This window comes from Oncorhynchus keta, unplaced genomic scaffold, assembly GCF_023373465.1.
Source record: "Oncorhynchus keta strain PuntledgeMale-10-30-2019 unplaced genomic scaffold, Oket_V2 Un_contig_1636_pilon_pilon, whole genome shotgun sequence".
Taxonomy (NCBI): Eukaryota; Metazoa; Chordata; class Actinopteri; order Salmoniformes; family Salmonidae; genus Oncorhynchus; species Oncorhynchus keta.
The window spans coordinates 89,865-100,000 of record NW_026279869.1 but is presented as its reverse complement, the minus strand read 5'-3'; the positions used below and the strand labels follow the sequence as shown (position 1 = coordinate 100,000).

General features: G+C 50.7%; 1 pseudogene; it reads left to right on the top strand.

The window, feature by feature from the left end:
- The window catches only part of LOC127919333 (glucagon receptor-like), a 72,456-nt pseudogene extending 68,289 nt beyond the window's left edge, over nucleotides 1-4,167 (top strand).
- Nucleotides 4,168-10,136: the final 5,969 nt, after the last annotated feature.

The window sequence follows — 10,136 nt, the reverse complement described above, 5'->3', positions numbered from 1 at the left end:
CAGAAGTTAATTGACAGCATGCCATCAGTCAGGATGTGGCCCAGAAGTTAATTGACAGCATGCCATCAGTCAGGATGTGGCCCAGAAGTTAATTGACAGCATGCCATCAGTCAGGATGTGGCCCAGAAGTTAATTGACAGCATGCCATCAGTCAGGATGTGGCCCAGAAGTTAATTGACAGCATGCCATCAGTCAGGATGTGGCCCAGAAGTTAATTGACAGCATGCCATCAGTCAGGATGTGGCCAGCATGATCAGTCAGGATGTTAGATTGTGCCATCAGTCAGGATGTGGCCCAGAAGTTAATTGACAGCATGCCATCAGTCAGGATGTGGCCCAGAAGTTAATTGACAGCATGCCATCAGTCAGGATGTGGCCCAGAAGTTAATTGACAGCATGCCATCAGTCAGGATGTGGCCCAGAAGTTAATTGACAGCATGCCATCAGTCAGGATGTGGCCCAGAAGTTAATTGACAGCATGCCATCAGTCAGGATGTGGCCCAGAAGTTAATTGACAGCATGCCATCAGTCAGGATGTGGCCCAGAAGTTAATTGACAGCATGCCAGGGTGGATTACAGAGGTCTTGAAAAAGAAGGGCCAACACTGCAAATATTGACTCTTTTCATCAACTTTATGTAATTGTCATTAAAAGCCTTTGACACGTATGAAATGCTTGTAATTATACGTCAGTATTCCATAGTAACATCTGTCTAAAGCTGCAAACTTTGTGGAAATTAATATTTGTATCATTCTCAAAACTTTTGGCCACGACTGTACAGCCCGAGACACAGAACACAGCTTTCCCTCCTCTGTTTATTAACCTTTATTTAACCAGGCAAGTCAGTTAAGAACAAATTCTTATTTTCAATGACAGCCTGGGAACAGTGGGTTAACTGCCTGTTCAGGGGCAGAACGACAGATTTGTACCTTGTCAGCTCGGGGGTTTGAACTCGCAACCTTCCGGTTACTACTAGGCTACGCTGCCGCCCCGCCCTGTTACATTGTGAAGGTAAATGTATTTGTGCCAAAACTGCCCGAGACACAGAACACAGCTTTCCCTCCTCTGTGAAAGTAAATGTAGTTGTGTGACGTTGACATACAGAGCCTGTCTGAAAGTAAGAAGGAGTCTGTTTTCTCTGGAGCCGTACTCAAGTCTCAGTCAGAGATCACACAGTAGAAGCCTGTGTGCAGTATGAGGTTGTGACAGTGACACTAACACCCCTCTACATCTGAGAGAAACAGAGAGAGAGAGAGACTCAGTGAGAGAGACTGAGGGAGAGAGAGAGAGAGACACAAACATTGAGAAAAACAGAGAGAAAATGAACAGTGACTCTAACAGTCCTGTACATCTGAGAAAAACACAGAGAAAGATAGAGAGAGTGAGAGAGTGAGACTGTAGGGATGGTGCCAGGTTTCCTCCAGACGTGACGCTTGGCATTCAGACCAAAGAGTTTTATCTTGGTTTCATCAGACCAGAGAATCCTTTAGGTGCCTTTGGGCAAACTTGAAGCGGGCTGTCATGTGCCTTTCACTGAGGGAGGAGTCGCTTCAGTCTGGCCACTCTAACGTAAAGGCCTGATTGGTGATGCTGCAAAGATGGTTTTCCTTCTAGAAGGTTCTCCCATCACCACAGAGGAACTCTGAAGCTCTGTCAGAGTGACCATCGGATTCTTGGTCACCTCCCTGACCAAGGTCCTTCTCCCCTGATTGCTCAGTTTGGCCGGGGGGCCAGCTCTAGGAAGAGTCTTGGTGGTTCAAAACTTCTTCCATTTAAGAATGATGGAGGCCACTGTGTTCTTGGGGACCTTCAATGCTGCAGACATGTTTTGGTACCCTTCCTCAGATATGTAGAAACATCTCAAGGATGATCAATGGAAACAGGATGCACCTGAGCTCAATTTCTAGTCTCATAGCAAAGGGTCTGAATAATTATGTAAATGTCATATTTCAGTTTCTTATTTTTATTTTTTTGTAAACATTTCTAAAAAAAACGTTTTTGCTTTGTCATTATGGGGTATTGTGATGTCATTATGGGGTATTGTGATGTCATTATGGGGTATTGTGATGTCATTATGTGGTATTGTGTGTAGATTGATGAGGATTTTTAATATTAATTTAATCAATTTTAGAATAAGGCTGTAACGTAACAAAATGTGGAAAAAGTCACGGCGTCTGAATACTTTCCGAATGCACTGAATGTGTCGCATATCATAATGGTTGTGTGTGTTGACGCAGATCTTGGTGTTTCTACAGGGTCTGCTGGTAGCTATCTTATACTGCTTTGTCAACAAAGAGGTAAGACCTCTTCTCCTCCTCTTCGTCTCTTTCTCCCTCTTTCATACTTCTTTCATGGAGGATGTATCCTCTCTGTTCCTCTTCTCTTGTTCACTAAATTTGGTCTCACATTTAGCTGAACAACTCTGAATTTAACGTGAACATCACACATAATCTCTCTCTCTCTCTCTCTCTCTCTCTCTCTCTCTCTCTCTCTCTCTCTCTCTCTCTCTCTCTCTCTCTCACCCACTCTCTCTCTCCCTCTCTCTCTCTCTCCCACTCTCTCTCTCCCTCCTCTCTCTCTCACCTCTCTCTTTATCTCTCTCTCTCTCTCTTTATCTCTCTCTCTCTCTCTCTCTCTCTCTCTCTCTCTCTCTCTCTCTCTCTCTCTCTCTCTCTATCTCTCTCTCTCTCTTCCTCTTTATCTCTCTCTCTCTCTCTTTTCACCCTGTCTCTGTCTGTCTGTATTTCACTCTCTCTCTCTCTCTCCCTTCCTCCACACCCTTTTCTCTCTCCCTCTCCCCCTCTCCCCCTCTCCCCCCAAGGTCCAGTCAGAGATCCTGAAGAAGTGGAATCGTTGGAAGCTGGGTCGTAACATCGAGGAGGAGTACCGCCACACCTATAGCCAGACGCCCCACCTCAACACTAAGAGCAGCAGCCTGCTGGGTCACGGGCACGCTCACGGGGGTCACGACCCCTCGCACCCCTCCTCAATGCTCCTCCACCCCCACCTCCCCGACATCACCTCCTCCTCCCCTGCTCCCCCTGGCCAGGGCCCAGGCTGCTCCCCAGAGGAGAAGCACCTCCTGGTGGTGAGCTGTCAGAATGGCATGGGGCGGAGCAGGAAGAACACAGGGTCGTCCATGCAGTTTCCCTCCCTACCACGTGAGGGCACCATCAGCTGTAGTCACACACTGATAGAGGATCATATGGATGAAATCTGCTTGACGGACAGGGTGTCAGAGTGTTACGAGGCTCCTAGAGGAAATGCAGAGAGCCACCTCTGAGACTGGAGAGGACGGGGAAGATTAATGACGTAACACCCTGGTAACTACAGTAGCGACTGGAGAGGACGGGGAAGATTAATGACGTAACACCCTGGTAACTACAGTAGAGACTGGAGAGGACGGGGAAGATTAATGACGTAACACCCTGGTAACTACAGCAGAGACTGGAGAGGACGGGGAAGATTAATGACGTAACACCCTGGTAACTACAGCAGAGACTGGAGAGGACGGGGAAGATTAATGACGTAACACCCTGGTAACTACAGCAGAGACTGGAGAGGACGGGGAAGATTAATGACGTAACACCCTGGTAACACTCTGGAGCTGGGCAGTGTGTTCCAGGAGAGGTGTGTGGCCGTCGGCCGTCAGCCGTCAGCCTGGACCTATGTTAATGATCGAGATGGCCTTGACAGACCCAGGACCAGTGTATGTCTCAATGTTCATATCGTCACCCTGAAACAGTGTTAGTGGGAGAGAGAGACACCTACTCGACCCTCTCCAATCCACAGCCAAATGAGAGAAACATAGAACAAGCTAGACCTCCCATGTTGGACCCCTCTGACCCAGACCAGACCTCCCATGTTGGACCCCTCTGACCCAGACCAGACCTCCCATGTTGGACCCCTCTGACCCAGACCAGACCTCCCATGTTGGACCCCTCTGACCCAGACCAGACCTCCCATGTTGGACCCCACTGACCCAGACCAGACCTCCCATGTTGGACCCCTCTGACCCAGACCAGACCTCCCATGTTGGACCCCACTGACCCAGACCAGACCTCCCATGTTGGACCCCACTGACCCAGACCAGACCTCCCATGTTGGACCCCTCTGACCCAGACCTCCCATGTTGGACCCCTCTGACCCAGACCTCCCATGTTGGACCCCTCTGACCCAGACCTCCCATGTTGGACCCCTCTGACCCAGACCAGACCCCTCTGACCCAGACCAGACCTCCCATGTTGGACCCCTCTGACCCAGACCAGACCTCCCATGTTGGACCCCTCTGACCCAGACCAGACCTCCCATGTTGGACCCCACTGACCCAGACCAGCCCTCCCATGTTGGACCCCTCTGACCCAGACCAGACCTCCCATGTTGGACCCCTCTGACCCAGACCCCTCTGAGACCTCCCATGTTGGACCCCTCTGACCCAGACCAGACCTCCCATGTTGGACCCCTCTGACCCAGACCAGCCCTCCCATGTTGGACCCCTCTGACCCAGACCAGACCTCCCATGTTGGACCCCTCTGACCCAGACCTCCCATGTTGGACCCCTCTGACCCAGACCAGACCTCCCATGTTGGACCCCTCTGACCCAGACCTCCCATGTTGGACCCCTCTGACCCAGACCAGACCTCCCATGTTGGACCCCTCTGACCCAGACCAGACCTCCCATGTTGGACCCCTCTGACCCAGACCTCCCATGTTGGACCCCTCTGACCCAGACCAGACCTCCCATGTTGGACCCCTCTGACCCAGACCTCCCATGTTGGACCCCTCTGACCCAGACCAGACCTCCCATGTTGGACCCCTCTGACCCAGACCAGACCTCCCATGTTGGACCCCTCTGACCCAGACCAGACCTCCCATGTTGGACCCCTCTGACCCAGACCAGACCCCTCTGACCCAGACCCATGTTGGACCCCTCTGACCCAGACCAGACCTCCCATGTTGGACCCCTGACCCAGACCAGACCTCCCATGTTGGACCCCTCTGACAGACCAGACCTCCCATGTTGGACCCCTCTGACCCAGACCAGACCTCCCATGTTGGACCCCTCTGACCCAGACCAGACCTCCCATGTTGGACCCCTCAGACCAGACCTCCCATGTTGGACCCCTCTGACCCAGACCAGACCTCCCATGTTGGACCCCTCTGACCCAGACCAGACCTCCCATGTTGGACCCCACTGACCCAGACCAGACCCCCATGTTGGACCCCTCTGACCCAGACCAGACCTCCCATGTTGGACCCCTCTGACCCAGACCAGACCTCCCATGTTGGACCCCTCTGACCCAGACCAGACCTCCCATGTTGGACCCCTCTGACCCAGACCAGACCTCCCATGTTGGACCCCTCTGACCCAGACCAGACCTCCCATGTTGGACCCCTCTGACCCAGACCAGACCTCCCATGTTGGACCCCTCTGACCCAGACCAGACCTCCCATGTTGGACCCCTCTGACCCAGACCAGACCTCCCATGTTGGACCCCTCTGACCCAGACCAGACCTCCCATGTTGGACCCCTCTGATGTTGGACCCCTCTGACCCAGACCAGACCTCCCATGTTGGACCCCTCTGACCCAGACCAGACCTCCCATGTTGGACCCCTCTGACCCAGCCCTCCCATGTTGGACCCCTCTGACCCAGACCTCCCATGTTGGACCCCTCTGACCCAGACCAGACCTCCCATGTTGGACCCCTCTGACCCAGACCAGACCTCCCATGTGTGACCCCTCTGACCCAGACCTCCCATGTTGGACCCCTCTGACCCAGACCAGACCTCCCATGTTGGACCCCTCTGACGTCCTATGACAGTGGATGTCCTGCGAGTCACATGGATTGATATGTGTTTTCTCTTCAACAGTCAAACAGACAGCATGGACTCACTGTTGCAGGACTCACTGCTGCAGGACTCACTGCTGCAGGACTCACTGTTGCTGCAGGACTCACTGTTGCTGCAGGACTCACTGTTGCTGCAGGACTCACTGCTGCAGGACTCACTGTTGCAGGACTCACTACTGCAGGACTCACCCCTCTGACCCAGACCTGTTGCTGACCAGACTCCCATGTTGGAGGACTCAGACCAGACTCCAGGTGACTCACTGCTGACCCAGGACTCACTGTTGCAGGACTCACTGCTGACAGGACTCACATGTTGGACCCACTGACTGCAGGACTCACTGGACTCACTGTCTGCAGGACTCACTGCTGCAGGACTCACTCTTGCAGGACTCACAGACAGCAGGACTCACTGTTGCAGGACTCACTGTTGCAGGACTCACTGCTGCAGGACTCACTGCTGCAGGACTCACTGTTGCTGCAGGACTCACTGTTGCTGCAGGACTCACTGTTGCTGCAGGACTCACTGCTGCAGGACTCACTGTTGCAGGACTCACTGCTGCAGGACTCAATGTTGCAGGACTCACTGTTGCAGGACTCACTGCTGCAGGACTCACTGCTGCAGGACTCACTGTTGCAGGACTCACTGTTGCAGGACTCACTGTTGCAGGACTCACTGTTGCAGGACTCACTGCTGCAGGACTCACTGTTGCAGGACTCACTGTTGCAGGACTCACTGTTGCAGGACTCACTGCTGCAGGACTCACTGTTGCAGGACACACTGCTGCAGGACTCACTGTTGCAGGACTCACTGTTGCAGGACTCACTGTTGCAGGACTCACTGTTGCAGGACTCACTGCTGCAGGACTCACTGTTGCAGGACTCACTGTTGCAGGACACACTGTTGCAGGACTCACTGTTGCAGGACTCACTGTTGCAGGACTCACTGCTGCAGGACTCACTGTTGCAGGACTCACTGTTGCAGGACTCACTGTTGCAGGACTCACTGTTGCAGGACTCACTGTTGCAGGACTCACTGTTGCAGGACTCACTGTTGCAGGACTCACTGCTGCAGGACTCACTGTTGCAGGACTCACTGTTGCAGGACACACTGTTGCAGGACTCACTGTTGCAGGACACACTGCTGCAGGACTCACTGTTGCAGGACACACTTGCTGCAGGACTCACTGTTGCAGGACTCACTGTTGCAGGACTCACTGTTGCAGGACAACTGAAAAACAGGTCACATGGACTCACTGCTGCAAGACTCACTGTTGCAGGACTCACTGTTGCAGGACTCACTGTTGCAGGACTCACTGTTGCAGGACTCACTGTTGCAGGACTCACTGTTGCAGGACTCACTGTTGCAGGACTCACTGTTGCAGGACTCACTGTTGCATGTTCACAAAGCCAAAAAGGAGAAGAATGAAAACAACTTCCAAAGCTAAATGTGTAAAATAATACCCAGAAACCTCGTTGCTAAATACAGGGTCTTAGCTTTAGCCTCTGGTATATGTTGTTGTTGTTGTTGTTGTTATTATTGTTGTTGTGTTAAATTGTGATGTGTTTTCTGGTACTGGAGACGTACAGGAAGAATGAACTGGGCATTCAAACAACACCAACATAAAAACAGGTCACATGACTAACAGGACAACCAGAAAAACAGGTCACATGACTAACAGGACAACCAGAAAAACAGGTCACATGACTAACAGGACAACCAGAAAAACAGGTCACATGACTAACAGGACAACCAGAAAAAAGAAAATCATGATAGAACAAACAACACCAATACATGAATATATATTCATAGCCTTCATAGTTCTTTGTAAAGCATTTGATGAGATACTCCCTTGACCTTGCTGTTCATTCTGGTTGGATGACCAGAAGCTGAAGAGAGTCACAGAGAGAGAGAGACAGGACAGACCAGAAAAGAGGGAGCTCACAGAGACTAGACAGAGAGAGAGAGAGAAAACAGAGTCACATGACTAACAGGACAAGAGAGAGAAAGAGACAGGTCACATGAGAGAAGAGGACAGACCAGAAAAACAGGTCAGGAGCTGAGACTAAGAGGACAGAGGGGACAGATAATGGAGAAAGAGAGACAGAGCTGACAGATAACGGGGCTGACACAGAGGACCGGGCTGACACAACAGAGAACAGAGAACAAAACAGGTCACATGACTAACAGAGACAACCAGAGAAGAGAGAGAGAAGAACAGAGTCAGATGACTAACAGGACAGAGATTAAGAGAGTTGTCGGTCAGCTCAACCTGAGTTTGTATTGGACCAGAGAGATAGACTGCTTCCCCAATGGCACCCTATTCCCTATATAGTGCTATTTGGGACTCGCACCAGAGGCAGCATTCCTGTAGAGTTAGCCCCAGCTATTATACAGATAACAGAGCTGACACAGATAACAGAGCTGACACAGAGGACGGGGCTGACACAGAGGACGGGGCTGACACAGATAACAGAGCTGACACAGATAACAGAGCTGACACAGATAACAGAGCTGACACAGAGGACGGGGCTGACACAGATAACAGAGCTGACACAGAGGACCGGGCTGACACAGATAACAGAGCTGACACAGATAACAGAGCTGACACAGATAACAGAGCTGACACAGATAAGAGCTGACACAGAGCGGGGCTGACACAGATAACAGAGCTGACACAGAGGCTGACACAGATAATGGCTGACACAGATAACAGAGCTGACACAGATAACAGAGATAACAGAGCTGACACAGAGGACAGGGCTGACACAGATAACAGAGCTGACACAGATAACAGAGCTGACACAGAGCTGACACAGATAACAGACTGCTGACACAGCTGACACAGATAACGGGGCTGACACAGATAACAGAGCTGACACAGAGGACGGAGCTGACACAGATAACAGAGCTGACACAGATAACAGAGCTGACACAGATAACAGAGCTGACACAGATAACGGGGCTGACACAGATAACAGAGCTGACACAGATAACAGAGCTGACACAGATAATGGAGCTGACACAGATAACAGAGCTGACACAGATAACAGAGCTGACACAGATAACAGAGCTGACACAGATAACAGAGCTGACACAGATAACAGACAGATAACAGAGCTGACACAGATAACAGAGCTGACACAGAGGAGCTGACACAGATAACAGAGCTGACACAGATAACAGAGCTGACACAGATAACAGAGCTGACACAGATAACAGAGCTGACACAGATAACAGAGCTGACACAGATAACAGAGCTGACACAGATAATGGAGCTGACACAGATAACAGAGCTGACACAGATAATGGAGCTGACACAGATAACAGAGCTGACACAGATAACAGAGCTGACACAGATAACAGAGCTGACACAGATAACAGAGCTGACACAGATGACAGAGCTGACACAGATAACAGAGCTGACACAGATAACAGAGCTGACACAGATAACAGAGCTGACACAGATGACAGAGCTGACACAGATGACAGAGCTGACACAGATAACAGAGCTGACACAGATAATGGAGCTGACACAGATGACAGAGCTGACACAGATAACAGAGCTGACACAGATAACAGAGCTGACACAGATGACGGGGCTGACACAGATAACGGAGCTGACACAGATAACAGAGCTTACACAGATTAATGGAGCTGACACAGATGACAGAGCTGACACAGATAACAGAGCTGACACAGATAACAGAGCTGACACAGATAACAGGGCTGACACAGATAACAGAGCTGACACAGATAACAGAGCTGACACAGATAACAGAGCTGACACAGATAACAGAGCTGACACAGATAACAGAGCTGACACAGATAACAGAGCTGACACAGATAACAGAGCTGACACAGATAACAGAGCTGACACAGATAACAGAGCTGACACAGATAACAGAGCTGACACAGATAATGAGCTGACACAGATAACGGAGCTGACACAGATAACAGAGCTGACACAGATAACAGAGCTGACACAGATAACAGAGCTGACACAGATAACAGAGCTGACACAGATAACAGAGCTGACACAGATAACAGAGCTGACACAGATAACAGAGCTGACACAGATAACAGAGCTGACACAGATAACAGAGCTGACACAGATAACAGAGCTGACACAGATAACAGAGCTGACACAGATAACAGAGCTGACACAGATAACAGAGCTGACACAGATAACAGAGCTGACACAGATAACAGAGCTGACACAGATGACAGAGCTGACACAGATAACAGAGCTGACACAGATAACAGAGCTGACACAGATAACAGAGCTGA